At 42.6% G+C, this 19,663-nt stretch overlaps 1 protein-coding gene across 1 annotated transcript in view; it reads right to left on the bottom strand.

Moving 5' to 3' along the window:
• SPEN (spen family transcriptional repressor) overlaps positions 1 to 19,663 on the bottom strand; it is a 77,449-nt gene that overhangs the window by 55,953 nt on the left and 1,833 nt on the right. The window lies entirely within an intron of this gene.

Genomic DNA, 19,663 nt, shown 5'->3' on the forward strand with positions numbered 1-19,663 from the left:
CAAAAAGACAAGGTTGGCACACTCAAATCACATGAGTCAAAGAACGAAAGGATTGCTTTGCCTTGCTTAGTATACAAACTAATTGTATTTGATGAAGGGAGGTTTGCCGCCCCAAAACTTACAGCTTCTCCCCATCACTGTTCTCCCCAAGTTGGCCCAACTCAAAGAAAGGGCTTGGTTGGGCACATGTTAATAGCAGGAGATATAATAAATAGTGCTCATGACCAAGATGGACTCCAAGGGCTGAAATTCTTCCTCAGAGACAATGCTCATTGGCTGACACTGGATAAAGTACCGTTTACTGGCCTCTCCAATCCTAGGCGTAAGGACAACAAACAACATTTAACATGGAAGAACTGAGATGGGAAGGAATCTAACCCTAACACAAATTTCTCCACACTGCAGCTAACATAACCAATGCCAGATTTTTGCCACAGGGACTGCCCTAAATTATTCAGCCTCAACACAGTAAAAACTGGCATTGCACAATACCTTCTGTGGTGAACAAGAGGGACAACTGCTTTTCAAAGAGCAGAGAAGGAGGGCAGAAGTCTCTTTTTTAAAAAGGTGTTCCTGAGGCAGCCACTTCAGCAGAAAGATTTCCATTATTGGGCCTTCCTAACTGTGCACCACTGTGAAGATTAATCTGCCAAGAGCCCCACCCGCTGGCTGTTCTCCAAACTGCTCCCATGTAGGCAGTTGCCGCTGGGAGGGGGCCTGCATTGCTTCATGCTAACTGATCCAAAAGGGAGGGAGATCTGCAATGCTGCATCACAAGATCAGTTACTGCAGCAGAACAATGCACAACAAGAAAAGGGTACTAAGGAAAGGCTGCAGAAGGACATGCACCACAAGTGGCTGGCTTTCTGCACAGCACTTGCAAGGAGCGGGCACACATTTGTTTAATGCAACCTTTGTCCCAGCACCAGCTGGCTGGAGAGTTTTGACAAAAAAGGGCTGGAACCACCATGACCTTTACAATGCCGCCGAAAGAACAGCTCTTGTGAAACCCTCATTCCATACCTCTATACCTACATCAACCCTTTCCAAGACTCTGTCAGGAGCAGACTGCACAAAACAAGCAAGCACAGATGCACACCCTAGGGAGGCATTTGCTGAATATGCCAGCTTGTAAGAACCCAATGAAGACAAAGCAAAGCTGTCCTCTTAATACAGTTTCTGCCCCTTGCATTTCTTTCTTTATATAGTACATTTTTATTCAGCCATTCCTGCAAGAGCTCAGGACAGCATGCCTGACTCTTCCCTCCATTTTAAACTCATAACTACCCTGTGGAGCAGGTCAAGCCAAGAGTGAACCATTAGTTCCCCCTGTGAGCTTCTTGGCAGAGTGAGGGGGGGATTTGAAACTAGGCCTCCCAGATCCTCTTCATCAGGCCCCCAAAGCATCACACACCCACATTTGCACATTACAGCTGGAATCAAGCCCAGCATTAACTCAGAGGCCAACAGGAGTTTCAGGCATGAGCTTCCGAGAGCCAAAACTACTTGTACTTGATGAAGGGAGGGGGGTTTGCTGCTTGAAAACACAGCTTCTCCCCGCAAAAGAGCAAGCAAACAAACAAACCTCTTGTTGGTCTCTTAAAGTCTACTAGATTAGAATCTAGCTGTTGTAGTGCAGTTCAACATGGCTATGTAGCATAATAATTCTTTACTACGGTATTCAAGAAGTGTTTCTGATATAAGCAAGACCTTTTGCTAGATGACTGAACTTCCCAATTTTTTCAAATGTGAAGATGCCGCCTCTGATAAAAGGGGAACGGACAGCCCTCCTTAGAGTTTCTCAACCACCACCAAGTTCCACATGGCCACGCTAACCCAACTTTATGCCACCAGTGCTACTAGTTATGTTCGTAATACCACAGATTTTCTGAGGAAAATACAATTTTTGAACAAACTTCCAGAGAATACTATCTTAATCACCATGGATATGGAATCTCTGTATACCAACATCCCACACCAAAATGGATTACAAACCATAAGGAATATAATCTCTACCAAAACACAGCTGACTTTGCCACTAAATTCTGCCATTTTGTTCTCACTCATAACAACTTCAGATTTGGTGATGAACTGTTCTACATATCAATGGTACAGGAATGGGCACCCGCATGGTCCCCCAATATGCTAACATCTTTATGGCTGACTTGGAGCAACACGTCCAAGACTTCCACCCGCTCATACCTCTCTTACACCTGTGTTACAATGATCACATTTTTATTGTCTGGGCAGAGATTCTCACCTTTTTGGAATTAAAGTACCCACCTGATAAAAGTCAGGAAACAGATTAACAAAGCCAGAATGATACCAAGAGAAAACCTGTTACAAGACAGACCCAAAAAAGACAACAACAGAACACCACTAGTGGCCACACACAACTCTCAACTGAAAATAGTTCAGTGTATCATCAACAATTTACAACCTCTACTGGACAGTGACAGCTCTCTTTCAAAAGTACTAGGGGGAGGGGGCAAACCTTTCCTTGCATACAGATAGCTCCCTAATCTCAAACAACTCCTCACCCACAACAATAGAACATCTCATTTGAGCATGAACATTGGTACCAGAGCTTGCAATAAACCCAAATGCCAACTTTGCTTACACATACACCCAGACAACACAATCACTGGAGCTAACAGCATTAACTACACCATCTCAGACTCATTCACTTGTTGTTCTTCCAATATATGCTATTAAATGCCAACAATGCCCTTCAGTTCTCTACAAAGGGCAAAAAGGACAACCGCTACACCAAAGGATAAATGGACACAAATCTGACATCAGGAATGACAAAACTGAGAAACCTGTAGGAGAACACTTTAACCTTCCAGAACATTCAATGGGTGACCTCAAAGTAGCTGTTCTACTGCAAAGAAACTTCAAGAACAGAATGGAGAGAGAAACTGCTGAATCACAATTATGAAACTTGGAACAAACACCTCCCCAGGACTGAACAGGGATATTGGTTTCTTATCTCATTACATATGCTAAACCCATTCTCACCAATTTCAGCTATATATCCACAGTATTCCAGTGTATTTCTCTTTTAGAATAGTGTAATCAGAATATTTTTTTTAATTGACAAACTTAAATAAGGAATATTATTGGTTGTTTATTTCATTACATATACTAAACCCATCTTCCACTATAGTATTCTTTTTTGTATTGGCAAACTGGAATGATGTTTATCAGGGCTTTTTTGTAGAAAAAGCCCAGCAGGAACTCATTTGCATATTAGGTCAAACCCCCTAATGCCACCATTGTTTCACACAGGGTTTTTTCACAGCAGGAACTCATTTGCATTTTAGGCTTACACCTCCTGAAGCCAGTCAGAACTGTGTTCCTGTGCATTCCTGCACAAAAAAAGCCCTGTTTATAATGTATGGTACATGTTAAAAGGTAAACTAGGCAGACAGGAACACCTCTGAGAAAAACATGTTCTCAGTTTAACCCAGCCTTGAGTAGCTATAGAGCAATGAACAGACTCTGTATTTAGTGCCTGTGACACTCTCACCATCAGTCTTCAATTCTGATATGTTTATTGACTTTGCTGTTGTCCAACACAACAAATGGTATCTAAACCAAACTGGTTGTCCTTTCAATTTGTTAACTGCACTATTTCGCCATAGATTCTAACTTGGTACTATTCTGCATGCTTAACCACTGCCCATCAGCTATATGCAACTCTGCTTACTGTACCCCCCCTTCATTGTCTGATGAAGTGCATATGCACATGAAAGAAAGCAACTATTCTGAAGGGGCTACTGGAGTCGAACTTTGTTCTGTTGCTTCAGACCAACATGGCTGCCCACCTGGATCTACCTAATCTAAAAGGTTAATCACCACAGACCAACCAACCAGCAGGAGGGAGGGAGGCTCTCTGTGCAGCATGCCTATTCTCCCCCCCCCCCCCGTTTCATATTTCTAGAGGTTAGTCTTTAAGACTGACTTCTTCCCTGCCACCCTCAAGTCAATTAACATGAGACAATTAATTTATTTACTAGGACCCAAAACAGTTTATATCATTTTCCTCTCCATTTTTCTAATACGATTTATTAGTATTTATAAACAATGAAAACAATAAAAGTATCACAACATATGGAAAACATGAAGAAGCGGATCAACAGTAAACCAAGAACAAGTAGTGAAGTAACAACTAGTGCTCCATAGATGGGCAATTGAGCCTAACATTTATGCAACCCTGTGCAAAGCTACTACAGTCCCAGCCTCTGACTTACAGTGAGTTTAGACTGGAACAGAACTTTGTTCTACACTGGAATGCACGGGATTCAGAATTTGAATGTTTTAAATTCTTAGGATGTGGCTACTTCACAGACAAGGATGGAGCTGTATTTCATAGGTCTCTGGAGAATTTGCTGTATAGATTTTTCAATCAATTCAAAGAAGAGTAACCACCTGTTTGTGAAGGTAGTTGTGTGAGATGGGCTATTGGGAATTTTAAGCTGATAAGAAAGTTTGTCTAGGATCAGTGCTCTCAAACCTTAAGATAACTTTTAAAATCTGCACTTTATTTTCTTCCAAAATGTTGCATTTAGAAATTTAGCAGCAAGCAAAAGCAATGAAATGAGCTCGTCTTATTTTGGGCAATGTTTTGTAGTCAAACATTTCCAACATAACTAGATATTCTTAATGGGATCTTATGTCCTGTAGTGTTTCGTACTGAATCAATACTTTCCTCTAGATTTGCAGTATTTTAGAGCAATGCCACCAAAAAAAAGAAAAAGAACCGACTCCACCACAGCCTTTCCAGCACAAGATGGGATACTGTGGTCACATGCAGTGGTTTCAGAGGGGTCAGATACCATCTACTTAGGATATCATGTTATAGTTCCTAAATGCTTAAGGAGGACAAACAAAGGAAGTACATATTGCATCTCTGAGCACTTTCCTGCTCACTTGGAGTCACACTCGTCTGTTTCCCATTTCAAAGTATACGCCAGACATGCGTTCCAAACTATAGTGCCTGTATTCTTATCGACTTAGTCTATGGAGCAGCCTTACAGAAATCAGCGTCTCAAATAAAAGTTAAAAGTATAGACATATTATTTTTTAAAAGGCAGCATTTGGAATAAATGTTGCAACTGGAGATGCGGAAACCACATTTTTTCCTTATTTCTTTTGAAGAGCTATTTTCAGATACATCTATTCATCTGTTGACACTGGCATCTTTCCAACTGTTAAGATCTACTGGGTTGCAACCAGTGAGATGTCAGGGCCTACGGACTTTCTCCAGTGATTCCATATGCTGACGGCTAAATTCATAAAAGGATTCAATCTAATTTTAGCAGATTTATCATGTGATGTCATCCAGGCTACCTCGTCAAGAGAATGAAAGGTCTTCACCAAGTTGAGTTTGAGGATTCCACCTCTAGCAGGATATCACACAAGGAAAGGTGTGGGTCAGGATAGGCCTCTTTTTTCCCTTGAACTTCTTAAGGTTCACAGTGATATTCTGGGCTTTTTATTTGCCCAGGTAAATTTGTTTAATGCAAATCATTCATTAACCATGTTATATGGGGAATATGAACCTGAAAACAGAACAAACATTTGGGGGGAATTATTTAGTTGAATTTTTGCTAGTCATAAGAGATTGTTATTTAGCCCAGCCTTCAAAATGCTGAGTCATCTCTGAGATTAACATCTATCTTGCTTGCATTAAATTTTGTGAACTGCTATCTTCATGCCCCAAATGTCGCCATGATTTCCCTACCCACTTGAAATTAAAGCATATGGATAGATTTCTTGATGTCTTGGGAAAGGCTGATGAGTGTAATCTCTGATTTATTATAATTTATCTTGAAGCCTGATAGGAAGAAGAAGAGCTGGATTTATCTCCTGCCCTTCACCAGTCTCAGAGCAGCATAAGAACATAAGAGAAGCCATGTTAGATCAGGCCAATGGCCCATCCAGTCCAACACTGTGTCACACAGTGGCAAAAAAAAATTACACACACACACACACTGTGGTTAATAGCCACTGATGGACCTCTGCTCCATATTTTTATCTTGAAGGTGGCTATGCTTGTGGCCACCACCACCTCCTGTGGCAGTAAATTCCACATGTTAATCACCCTTTGGGTGAAAAAGGTACTTCCTGCATGTTTCTGCTTACAATCTTCTTCCCTTCCTCTCTGCAAAATACGTGCTCTGTGGGGCATGAGAGAACTCTGAGAGAACTACTCTTGCAAGAACAGCTCTGAAAGAACTGGGAGTGACCCAAGGTCACCCAGCTGCTGCATGTGGAGAAGGAGTGCGGAATCAAACCTGGTTCTCCAGATTAGTCCCCCATTCTTAACCACTACACTAAACTGGTTCTCACATTCTATATTGTCCAGGACAGCTGGACAAGAAGATTCATATTGCAATAGACAGACCAAGTGTACTCAGGACATCACTAACTGTTACACCTTTTATTTTATTATGATGTCCAAAGGCTACTGTCAGAGGTTTCACTGATGGAGCAAGTAACATGGGGTGATAAAGGACAGCCTTGTTGGGTGCAGCTCTCCTTTGTAAAATCATCAGATCTAAAATTATTTACTTTTGCTTGGGCAACTGGAGACTGGTAAAGAGCAGTATTCACAGGAAAGTCACCCCAAACTATATGTGTTGTAGAGGGGATCTGAGGTAGAATCCAGCCAGATGATTGAACACCTTTTTGGCATCCAGGGACAAAATAACGACTTTCAAATAATTCTGTTGGCAATCAATGATAGAAAAAGTTCTACAAATAGTACCAGCTATTTGTCTATTTGGGAAGAAACAAGTGGAGTGTGAAAGCCTGGTCTTGGTTGATCTTAGCATTCCCACAATTAAGAAGGATACGTTTACACAATCAGTCTCTCATTTTGACATATTTATTGTGTTCCCCATCCCAACTGAATCCAAACAAATGGTGAGCATGTAAACTGAACTTATAATTCCTGTTAGTTTCTGCATGTTAAAATATCATCATTGTGTTGTGTACTGATTTGCTGTTCACCCTCTGCATAGATCAGCGAAGTGTTACCTTCCACTGCAATGTATCTCAGGAAGTGCACCTGCACATGATAGCCCATACCTTGAATACAACCTTGTTGGACTCAAGCTTTGTTCTACTGCTTCAGATCAACTTGGCTGCTCACCTGGATCCAGCTATTTGGCTGTGTGGGATAAAACCTATTTGGCCAAAGGCCTGGGACCCTATTTGGGTGGAACAGTGGCAGAGCAATGTTTTAAATAAATAAATGATGCCTTGGAAAGCATTCCGGCAAAGCCCAGGGAGCTTCAGGGGGCTCAGTCGCGCGTGCGTGGCAGCCTCCAGACAATGCTAGGATTCAGGAGGCCAAGCTGCACTGAGTTCAGGTAAGTTGCTCCCATCCCCCCTCTTTCTTCCTTCTTCCTTCCTTTCCAACTCTCTCCCCTTTTCATTCATTCATTTTTTCTTTCTGACAGTCTTTCTTTGTTCTATTTGCTTTCTTTCTTTCTTTCTTTCTTTCTTTCTTTCTTTTTCTTTTTTTCTTTCTTTCTCTTTGCCTTATTTCCCACCTCTCCCATCTCTCTCTCTTTTTCTTTCTTACTCTCTCCCCCTTTCATTCATTCATTTTTCTGTCAGTCTTTCTTTTTCTCTACTTCCGCGCTCTTCCTTCCTTTCTGTGTGAGTCTTTTTGTCAATATTTCTTTTTCCCTGTTTGCCTTATTTCCCACCCACCCCTCTCCTTCCTTCATCTCTCTCTCTTTCTGTCAGTCACTCATTTTCCTTGTCTATTTGCTTTCTTTCTCTTTTTTTTTCTTTAAGCACTACACCATGCTGGCTCCTGTGATCAAGTAGTGGGTTGGAATTTGATTTTTTTTTTCTGAGATGGCTATGTATGGCTATATATGGCTATATATTTGTGGACTTTTTCCAATGCTAGAATATCTTTTTTGAGGTACACAGTACAATTCTGGTTACCACACCTCAAAAAAGATAGCACTTTTGGTGATGTCAGAGGTGTAGCCTAGTATGCAAATGGTGATGACAGAGGTGTGGCCTCGCATACTAATGAGCTCCTGCTGGGCTTTTTCTACAAACAAAAGCCCTGCTGGTACATCTTAGTAGGCTCTCCTCTGTTTTCTACTCATAACAACCCTGTGAAGTAGGTTATGCTGAGATCTGCACAATTGGCCCAGGATCACCCAAGCAAGCTTCCATGGCAGAGTGGAGATTCAAACCTGCATCTCCTAGATCTTCCTGGACAATGAGACAGACTTCCGCTGAACTGGAGAAAGTGTTAGGAGGAGACTGGGGGAACCTGTGTGCCAAAAGCCACCACACATCCAAAGGCAAAAGCTAACTTGAAGGATCTTAAGCTTCAAGACTGTGTAAACGTATTATCAAGAAAACCAATTTGGAAATGGCAAGGAAGAACCTGCAAAAGCAACACAGGAGATAAAACAGCTTTCAAAGGGAATAAACACAAGGCTGCACTTCAAAGCAAGGTGATGCATGGGAAACAGGTTCAAAAGACTCTAGTCAATCAGTGGGCGCCTCCTTGGAGTGACTAATCTATCCCAAACTCAAGGTGTCCAACATGACTACAAGTACTTAGTCCTGGTAAAGTATGGTAGTGAAACGGCACTTTATTTAATTAATTTAAATCCTGCCTTTCTTCCCAAGTGGCTTACAGAGTTCCCCTCTACTCGATTTATCTGCACAACAACCAAGCGTGAGTTAGATTAGACCGAGAGTGTGTGACCAGCCCAAGGTCACACAGACGGGTTTATCAATCAGGAAGACACAATTTGGTCATGTTTTCTTAAAAAAAAAATCCGTCCTTGCTCATTGTTGTAGCCTTAATACATATCCACAACTCAGGGAAAGATGCAGGCTTCATTTTTAGAAGGTATACACTATGTTTTAAAGCACTGTTGTTTTAAAATATTTATTTTGAAAGTTTTCAGGTAAGTTTTATATCGCTAACCATTTATGATGGTATCTTCTAGACTGAACATTAACTCCTGAGGGGTAAAGAGAACACATTAACCTAAATCATCTTTACAGAATGAAATTGGGCTTCTAATCCATGAAATACTAGAAACTGTTTACAAAACTTTTCCTAAACATTACATGAATATAGTTTCATACAATTACTGATTTATAATGTATCTTAATTAAAAACTACACAGGTCTTTCCTCACAAAGCATTTTAACCACAAAAGAAAATCTGATTTAAATGTTAAAAATAAAAATAAGGATTTTTACCCACACTGAAGGTCACCCAGTAAGCACCCACAGCAGAGCACGGATTCAAAACTGGGCCTCTAAGATCCAAGTAAGAGACCCCTAACCACTACAGCACACTGCTTGCAGTCTGTCTCCACACCCACTGAAGGCAGAACTGCACAATGCTGCTAACTTTTGGGGAGGAAGTTCCTGAGGGTCAAGCAGAAAGTCCTTCAATTAACAAGGACGACTCGGATGAAGACATGCAACTGCTGCAGTTCTCTTTTAAATTCCTTAAATTGCAAAATATATTTGGGAAATCATAATTTTACAAGTAATATTTAGATAAAAACTTTTTGCACACCTATGCATAGCAGATTGGAGGGAGGTGGGGAAAGAGCATACACATGCACCCACAGAGATCCTTTAGGCACTTGCTAGCCAGCGGAGACATGAGCATGGTTTTCACTTTGGATTATGAGAAAGCAATCCAAATGAAGCCAAGAATGATATTTACCAAAATAATTCTAGAATTTCTGAATGGTTTATGGCCCACGCACACTGCTTGTGTAATTTATACTCGCTCCTTTCTAAATAACAGATTGTTTTCTCTCTACCTCACACACACAAACCATAAAAACAAAATACTCCACACCTAATAGCTAGAGATAAATGTATTTAGTGGTAAGAGGAATACAGAAATAATCTCCTCTCTCTTCCTATGTCTGTTCACTAATCTAGTTGCATATGGCTGAACATATTATAGTAGAAGGTTGCCAATATGCTGATATTATAAATACAGAAAAGTTTGGCACGCTGGCAGTATATCAGGCACAAACCTGCTTGCTTTATGGTGCTGGCACCTTCCCATTAAGCTCCATCAAGGCATCCAACGCCTGCCTGATGTTACCTTACCGTTGCTAAGCAGCAGCTGCCGTTGCCACAGACATGTGTTCAAATATGAAAAAGACAGACATGTTTATCGTGTACATAACCACATAGGAATTAATGCTGAACACATGGCAAAAATGCTGGCATGCAGATTTTAACCCAAGAGTAAAAAGGAACTGTTTTAGAAAACCTACAAGAATAGCTCTTCCTCGCTAGAGGAGTTGTGGAAGGTCACCTGCCTCTTCCTCCTCCTCAGACACTGCAGGTCCCTCATTCAAAGCACATGAGCAAGCCCTCAAGGCTCAGGACATAGCAGGACATGACGGGGCTCAGAGTCTAAAGAAACAGAACAGTCCAGGCTCCGTTCCACTCCACTCTGCCATATCAAAGTTGCAAAGAGTAAACTAAAGTGACCAAAGGGGGTTGCAGTCTGGTATTCAACTGAAGTATATTCTTAGTTGCCTTGAGTACGAGGAGATAAAGTGGGAGAGGTTTAAAATAAAAATGTACAGCCCACCCGATGTTTTTTCTTAGGGCCAACCAAAATGATACAACACACTGGCACAAGCTTCCAGATTCACCAGAACTCTATCAGGCTAGATGGTAGGAAACAAAAGAGAGGTGGGGGGGGATGTTCCCAGTGATGACTATGAAGGCCTGTTTTTGCCCGCATTCCTATGCTTCACACTGGCAGACAAGGAGACACAGTTGTGCCATTGGCCCCAAGTGACACCCTGGTTTTTGTGAGCAAGGCAAAACACATTTTTTTTTTGGGGGGGGGGGTTGGTTTCTCCACCCCAGTTACACAGGCCAGCAATGTTCCTTGCACCTCTCTTACACCAAGAGAGGCTCACAGATCCCTTGTCATTTGAGAGCAGAGGAATTACTTGGCAAGCATTGTATTAACTGTTCAAAAGATAAGTATAAAATGAGTCACGAAGTGTAAAGTCAACTGAAGCCAAGTCAGGTAGCTCAACGTCATGTTATGGGTAAATTCCTATATGCCTAGGCTCTTGATAGTTTCTATTTTTTCCCAGCTGACTTGGCTGAATTCAAGTATTTCCAAAGTAGATAAAAATGGTGGGACTGATCAAAATGGCACAAAACAGCATGCAAGCTTTCACGTTCATTAGAACTCTTCCTCACAATGCATGCTACAAAATATAAAAGAGAAGTGGGACAGTCTAATTGCCAATGCAACACCGTGTTGGACATAGAGATGATGGGAGACAGGGAGAAAGGCAGGCATCTCTCGGCATCCACAGCCAACAGTGGGTTTTAATTAGTGTACAAATCTGAGGCTGGGCATCATTCTCCTCTACCTGAAGATAGGCCATTCACAGTGCTATTCCTGCTTGCCTACCCCAAAACAGGAAGACAACACTAATTGGCGTCTGCCATGCAAAACCACAAGGGTGATTCTTACTTATGTTCTTGTATATCCAGAGAAGAGCACAAAACTTACATGCTGCCTATGAGGCACGGGAGGCATGAGTTGCTTTGGAAAAACTCAGGGGGAAAAGCAAGTTACACTTCAGATTCATGAAGGTACTTCACACAGTGTCTATGTGTTTTGGACTCCCAGGCACAGAAAAGCGGACTGGGAATCAGCCCTGTGTATCACCTGAAGCGATGCTTCTAATGCACAGTTTGAGACAGGCCAAGTGCTAGGCAAGCAAGTCACATCAGCCCTTTTACTCGTGCGACAAAACCCCACAGAGGCCTAATTATGTAGACAGGGATCTCACAGGGCCCAATAAATAAAACGGGAATAGTGAGCGCTTTGACACCAACTTCCTGCCATGGAGGAAGCAGCATCTTTTCAAAGCAGGCCAGGGCACCTGCATGGGCCACATGATTAGACTAGTCCTGGCAAAGCAAGGAAAGGCAGCTGGACAAAGGAAGTCCTGTCTTCATTGTCCATCAGGGAAAAAGCCACATCTATGCAAGTATGTGAATGAATAAATGGTTATTTTTGGAACAAGTCTTTCTCGATGGCTGAACCCCTGAGCAGTAAGTGGTGCACCAGGAACAGAGAGCCCGAGTGAGAAGGTCAGTGGCCACACCTGCCCATTCCAACAAGAGAAGACCACCATGATGGACTGGCCCAGGGCCATGAAGACTGAGGAGAGCAGAAAGCGCCACATCAACCAGACCTGTCCCACTGTTTCCGGAAGTCATGCTGAAGACTTCCAGCTAAGTGCCAACTTGCTTCACCTCACTGAGAAAGAGTCCTGCTCCCCCAGTAAAGGGTGCCCTGGAGGAAGCTCCCCTCCCCTCATTTTATAGCTGGGTTCTTTTTTGTTCCCCCCCCCCCAAAAAAGCACAGTTCTTCAAGTGGATGAGGAAACCAGGCACTGGGCTTTGCTTGATTAACACTGTGCTTGCAGATCAGTCACACAGGGCCATCCAGAAATCTCTTGTTGAACATATATATGAACATATGAAGCTGCCTTATACTGAATCAGACCCTCAGTCCATCAAAATCAGTACTGTCTACTCTGGCAGTGGCTCTCCAGGGTCTCAAGCTGAGGTTTTTCCACACCTCTTTGCCTGGACCCTTTTTTTGGAGATGCCGGGATTCAACCTGGGACCTTCTGCTTACCAAGCAGATGCTCTACCACTGAGCCACTGTCCAGCATGATTACCCAGTTTAATTTTTAGATTCTTGGGAGACCACTTTCTTCTCCAGGATTTAGTTTACCAGGCCACAGTTAAGACATTATTTGGCAACTTTCCTCTTGTCTTTTCAAAGTTATTAACAGCAACATATTCATCCTGCTTTGCATCAAGGAGCTTATTCTCCTCCCCTCTCTTTCCTCCTCAGGAGAAGTAAGTTAAGCTGAGAAAATAATTGGCTCACGGTCTCATGGCTTTGTAGGGATCTGAATCCAGGTCCTCTCAGCCACAGAATGCAACTGACATTCTAATTGCTCCACTACACTGATTATCTGAAGCAAGCTTTGTGCATGAACCATGGGGCACCAGGAAAAACTGGTCAGTCTCATTTCCCTGGCCTCTTCCTGTCCTGTGCCAGGTGTAACATCTGTCTGTCACAGCAGATAGTCATGACAATCACACCCAAATGCACATGTCTACTGCAGCAACACTTTTAGGTTGTAGGAGGTTACTTTTGGAAGGTGATTGGAAGTGGCAACCCCCCCTCCAAAAAAAAGCACCAGTTTGATCAGAGACCATGTGCAGAGATAATGACTAGACTACACCACTTCACTTACGCCACTGAAAAGCTCAGGATAAAAGACACACATTTACTCAGCAGTCAGGAATTCATTTCACAAGGAAGAGACCACCACCACCAATCACCTTTCACTACAAAACGCCAGGTTAAGAATGCAATGAAGGTATCTGCAGCTTTTACAGACTGGCCATCTGTTAGTGTATCTTACAACACATGACCTGAGGATAAGCAAAGCAACACAGTATCCATAGAACAAGCACAGCGACCAACACAAGCTGCTAGCCAGAGACATCATATTACTGGCCCTGTTTTACTTCTGACCAAAAGATCCACAGCTGAGGTTATAGAGTGCAACAATCTCCGAACAGCTAAGATCCCTGGGAAGAGACTACATGCCCAGGAAGTCGCAGAAACACTGACCAGCAAGTGAGTGCAGCTTTCTTCCCACCTAGGAGGGCATTTTACTTTAACATGCTTTCAGTACCTCCCTCGCTCAAACAGCAAAGCAACATGCAAAACGGGGGGCAGATCAGCTGTGGAACATCTGACAAAGTGTCTCTTGACAACTGTGAAGACAACACTGGAAGAGTAAGTCAAAGTTGAGCCTACGTGGAAAGGTTAAGGAAAATACCAACTGTCCTTAGGAATTCCATCCATCCTCAAGCACATTCTAGAGCTCCGACTGCTGTGGACTTTCCCCCCAACGTTATTTATATAGCGCCATCAGGCAGTATAAAGAACAAGACACAGAGCATTTGTTCCTCCTCACAGGACACCGCAAAGCAGGCATACACTGGCTCTGCTCTGCAGGGGATCCTGGCCATGGTTGGAGTGAGATGCAAAACCACCCTCTGTGGTCCATGTCACTTTCCCATCCACTGGGCTGCTGTTAAAAGGGGAGCACCCAAGATGTTTGGAAATCACTGAGTCTCCTCTGACAGCCTCACCTAGTTAGCAGGAAACAGTCAAAACATCTGATTGCCCTTTCACAAAACAAAACAGCAAAAGGAAAAAATGATTCTGTCAGCAATACTGGAATGATCCAGCAGCTAAAAATCTGAACAGTTGCGCTCTGCTTTCAAGGAGCAGGTGCCACCGAAGAGACACGGAATTGATATAAAACAGACACCAAGTGGCAAGCCAAGTTCTCTTCCTTGCAGGAGTTCCTGTTGCTTTACCTCTGGGGATCTCTGTTCCTCTTACACTTGAAAGGGAGAAGTCTCCTTTCTCTCCCACATCTTTCCTCAGGATCCCTTTTCTATGCAAGCTCACTTATCTGAAGTCAGAGGCACAGCTACCTATCCGGCACAACTTGAAGAAGAACCCAGACCCCCCTCCTTCTTGCAGTGGAATTTCCATTTGCCAGGCAAAGACAATAGGGCTGACTAAGCAGAAATGCCAGAGGCATGAAACACACACTTGGGTAAGTTTATCCACTAGCTGGAAAAGAAACAGTGGAGAGGGAGTGGAGTACAAACAAAAGGAAGACCTCAAACAAATGCAGAATCCACGTCTCAGCATGTCTTAAACGCTACCTATTGTCACAAAGACTGGTGCTTTGCTCTCTCAGGACTAAAGGAGGTTACTAAATCACAAGGAAAGAACTTTAACATCACTTTCCCTTAACCAGCATAATGTCAAGATGGTGTCAGCACCTTCTAGAAAAGGCAGGACAACCTTCTGAATCTGGAAGAGCAAGAACCAGCTGGCTCTGTTTGCGATGCCTGCCCTACTCTGGAAGAACTCGACACAAGAAGCTACGTCATCATTTATTATTAACATTCAGAGGAGAGTGAGAGGCCAGCAGCACATTATAAACTCTGTGGCAGGGCATGAGCACATTTCTTCAGATTCGAAGAAGTGAGCAGCGACTCATGAAAGCTTCTTCCCTACCACAAATCTTGTTACTTTTGAAGCGGATACTGAACTCTGCCTCTTTTTTATTGCTACAGACAGGTCAACACGGCTACCGATCTTGATCTGTTAACAGTTACGAATTTTAAAAATTATTATAAACTACCCTTTCCCTACAGTTACAGATTCTGCCTTTTCATTGCTTCAGTCATTGTTCTCTTTGTCCCAACCTTGAGGAAGACAGTTTATGAAAATACCTTCATGCTTAGAATACATTTTAATACAAGCAGAATGCAGAGTGAGACAAGTCTTCTTTGGGAAAGTGTCATTTGATGCTCAGAGGTGCCATCCTTCATGTTGCCGGAGGAAACAAATTAGGTGGCTTAATAAAGTCATGTGGCTTAAATTAGGTGGCTTAATAAAGTCATGGGTCTATTTATTTATTTATTTTTGCTGATTTCTGGTCTGCCCTTTCCCAGATCGGGCTCAGGGCAGATTACAGCATAATAAAATAGTTAAAATCGCATCATAGGACAATTAAATTTAAATATGTTAGGAGACTGTTAAGAACATATTTGTCTATAAACTGTAGCCACATCCTAATATTCCAGAATCTCTCAGACTGGGGTTATCTTTTCTGAAAATGCTTTGGTAAAAATCTTAAAAACAATATTATAGCTTTTAAATTTGAGGCAGAAATGTGAGACATCAACATTCTATTTTTAATTTCACTGACATATGCTAAGATATTTTTGTACCACTGCAATTCTTTTTTATCTACTTATTTCACAAGTGATTAGACTAATTTTAAATAAAAATCTTAAAAGATAAACTTGAGTTATTCTTGGCTAGGATTTCATTTGAAGATTCAATTTAATTGGAATAAATAATTTTCTGACCTCTCATCAGTCAGAGGGCTGATTACCTGCCAGAGAGTGATTCTCAGAGAGAATAATCACCTCAGTATCACCTTGTGGTTTAATGGCTGAGGCATTGCTTTGAAACAGTCAAAGAGACTTAGTTTCTATGTGCCTGTTGTGAAAGTAATGTTTGGCAACACTACATTGGGCCTTTAACATGATGAACGCCATTTAAAAACTGTAAAAAATGCCACAAAAACTAAACCCTGAACAGTCTCTTCAACTGATCATACACCAGACATGAGGACGGTCAATATTATTCACCAAAAGAGGCCTGGGACTGTTTTAACCTGGCTCTTAAAGAAAAGCACACATATACCCTCGGGAATACATCTGGATAGGTGTGCCACAACAGCGACACCATCACAAAAAAGGCCATGTTGCCTAGCTTCTTGACTGCCTAACTTCTTTGACTTTGCCCATATTTCTTCCTGAGATTCACAGTTGACTACAAAATATTTTAAATATACAATCAGATATCACAAAACATGCAATGAACTATGTCATAGGCCTAGGATTGTAAAATTAAAAGACAATGGGGACTAAAAAAACCCCTAGACTGGCATGAAATACTACATTCAGGGCAAAAATGGATAACAAGCGTAGAAAGACCACATATATGACAGTGAACAGACCACAATCCTACTCCCTTTATAAGCACCCTTCTGAACCATCCCATTCGACTGCAGCCCTGTTTCTTTCATAAAGAGAGCCAGTATGGTGTAGTGCAGTGTGGGGAACCTTTTTTCTGCCAAGGGTCATATGGATATTTATAATATCATTTGCAGGCCATAAAAAATTATCAACTTAAAAAACAGTGCTCCGCCAAGGGAGAATGATTCAGGCCGGCAAAATTAATGCAAATAATTGTTTTTCTATTTGAAGTCATGTGAGGAGAGCCTAATCTGGCACACACACACACACACGGCCCGCTGCCCTAGGCAAATGCATAGTTCCAGGACTTTTTTGTAGAAAAAGCCAAGCAGAAACTCAGTAGACCACATCCCCTAATATTAGCAAATAAGATCACACACTCATTAGCATATTAGACCACACCATCTGGGATAATCAAGTGCAAACTGAACTGTGACAGTAACTTTTCCAGACCCTGCAGCAATTCTGGCTGGCCAACCAGGCCCCAGGGAGGCTGCCGCACAGTACATCTGGGTCCTGTGATCCCTGCCTGGCCCTGGGGAGGCTGCTGCACAGCTCAGCTGGGCCCCATGATCCTCGCTGGCCAGCCAGGCCCCAGGGAGGCTGCCACATGACTCAGTTCAGTCCAGCAATCCCCGAGGGCCACACCAAGTGACCTCGAGGGCCGCCTATGGCCCTCAGGACAGAGGTTTCCCACCCCTGATGTAGTGGTTAGAGTATCAGACTAAGATCAGGGAGACTCCACTCTGACATGGATGCTTGCTGGGTGACCCTGGACCAATCACACACAATCAGCATAACCTATCTTGTAGAACTTTTTTGAGAATATAACGGAGGAGACAAGTACCATGTAAACTACTCTGTGTCCCCATTAGGGAGGTAGGAAGATATAAATGAAGTAAAGAAGTAAAAATGACCACATGGACAATTCTGTTTTGCACGTTCCATGGAAGAGCAGAAGGGTGCCAGTCTTCCCGATCTCCCCATTTCACGAGGCAGGGCCAATGACAGAGAAAACTCAGGTACAAGCAGCTCTTCTTACCCATTTATGAGGTGGCACCTGCAGAAGGTTTTGTTCAGATCAGTGAAGCTGCAGTGGAGGAGTTTAGCAGGACAAGTCATCTGGTCAATGTGGTTATCATGGCCCTGAAGGACTTTGTGTGTGATAAGAAATGTTCTGAATTGTACCCAAATACTTAACAGTAACCAACGGAGTGAGTCCAGAATGGGTATAATGCAAGATCTCTGCCTAACTACAAGTAATAATCAAGAAGCACTGTTCTGCACCAACTCGTTAACTTTAAGGGCTCACCTATACAGAGTGTATTGTGGTGGTCTAACCTGAGGTTACTGGGGCACGGATCCATATCACCAGGCTGGCTGATTTAAGCTAGAGAGCTATCTTTGAGGTGAAATGAAGATGCAAGAAAGTGTTCTTTGTAGCTGGGTTAACTTTCTTTTGACTTGAGCAGCTGAGAGAAGAGAGCCTTTCAAGAAGAGAGTGGTGAGAGGCACATGCTGTTTTCCCAACAAATCCATGAGAAGTTTAGCCCTATGGCCTTGTGCAAATGCCTGTTCTGTCTCCTCGCCCTCCTCTTGAAACAGGCATTCATTTAGGAAATCTGTATGTGGTCCTTTCCAGAGTCCTGCTCAAAAGGACCTTAAATATTTCAGAATGCAAGAATCATGTCCTCCAGTCACCACTCACTTTCCTAGCAGGAGCCAAAGAGATTTCAGGTTCCCTGCAATGTTCCCTGTAAGCTGTGGAGTCTTGTGAGCAGAAATTCTACTTTGTGAGCTACTAGCATTTAAGTTGTGAGCTACAGCAAAAATTTGTTTGCTTTGGGGCCATTTTTCCTGAGCTAAGACAAAAATGTGTTAGCTGGAGGCTAAAAATCTGTGAGCTAGCTCACACTAACTCAGCTTAGAAGGAACACTGGTTCCCTGAGAGAATATCAAAATATGACGCAACAGGGAAGAGAACATCTCACTCGTTAGGAAGTGAGCTTGGCCCGTCTCTTTGTATTTCTGCCAAGTTCCCCCAATACGATAGTGATGTTGCATGTAATACATATATCTGCATTATCTGAACAGGCAAAAAACCTGCAATTCCAAATTTAGCATCCTCTCTTCTGGACGCCACATATTTTACCTGAAGCCATTTTAGATTGTAAACTCCTTGGGGCCAAAGATTAATCTCCCCCTCCCTTTTAAAACTTAAGAACTATGAAAATTGCACTGTACAACTAAATATTTTGACACAAATTGCTGTTCCCGCAGATCACCAGAAAGGACCTTAGTGTCTTAAAAACAGAGTTACTAGAAAACACTCCATGTCAATTTTATACACTGAAGTCTTTGATTAACAGAGGCACAGTCAGGCCAAACCCCCTTGCAAGACTGAGAGTCAGGCCTCAGATTCCGTGGGAGCTCACAGGAACACAGCTCCTGAACCTTTCAGAGAGCTCCACCCCGTTGTCCACTGAATAGCATGTGCAACTGCATAACAATCCCTGGATGAGTTCCACCACCTATTTTTCTACAAAATGACTCCTGTTAAGAGTCAATGAGCATGTCTCATTCCGGACTACTTAATTTCTACCAATACATCCTTTGCTACTGAAATGGTAAGGCCTTTGCAAGCATAAACTGAAATTACTAAAATTAATGCTGAGGTGCGGATCAGACAGAGGCTATGCTTTGCCACTAATGTTCTGCAACGCACCAATAAGCCAGAGATACCTTTTGAGCTTCTGCAGCTACATGCTGGTATTTACTGCTTACTCAGGCTCTCTCCATATTCTTTGTCCTATTCTCAGGCTGGGGGATGGGTGGGAACTTCGTGCAGCCAAGACCAGCTAAATCTTGAAAAGGATTTCTCCTCCACAAGCAGCAGGCAGGCAGGCAGGCAGTCTCTTCCAAG

The sequence above is a fragment of the Heteronotia binoei genome, chromosome 18 (genome assembly GCF_032191835.1).
Source record: "Heteronotia binoei isolate CCM8104 ecotype False Entrance Well chromosome 18, APGP_CSIRO_Hbin_v1, whole genome shotgun sequence".
NCBI classification, from domain to species: Eukaryota; Metazoa; Chordata; class Lepidosauria; order Squamata; family Gekkonidae; genus Heteronotia; species Heteronotia binoei.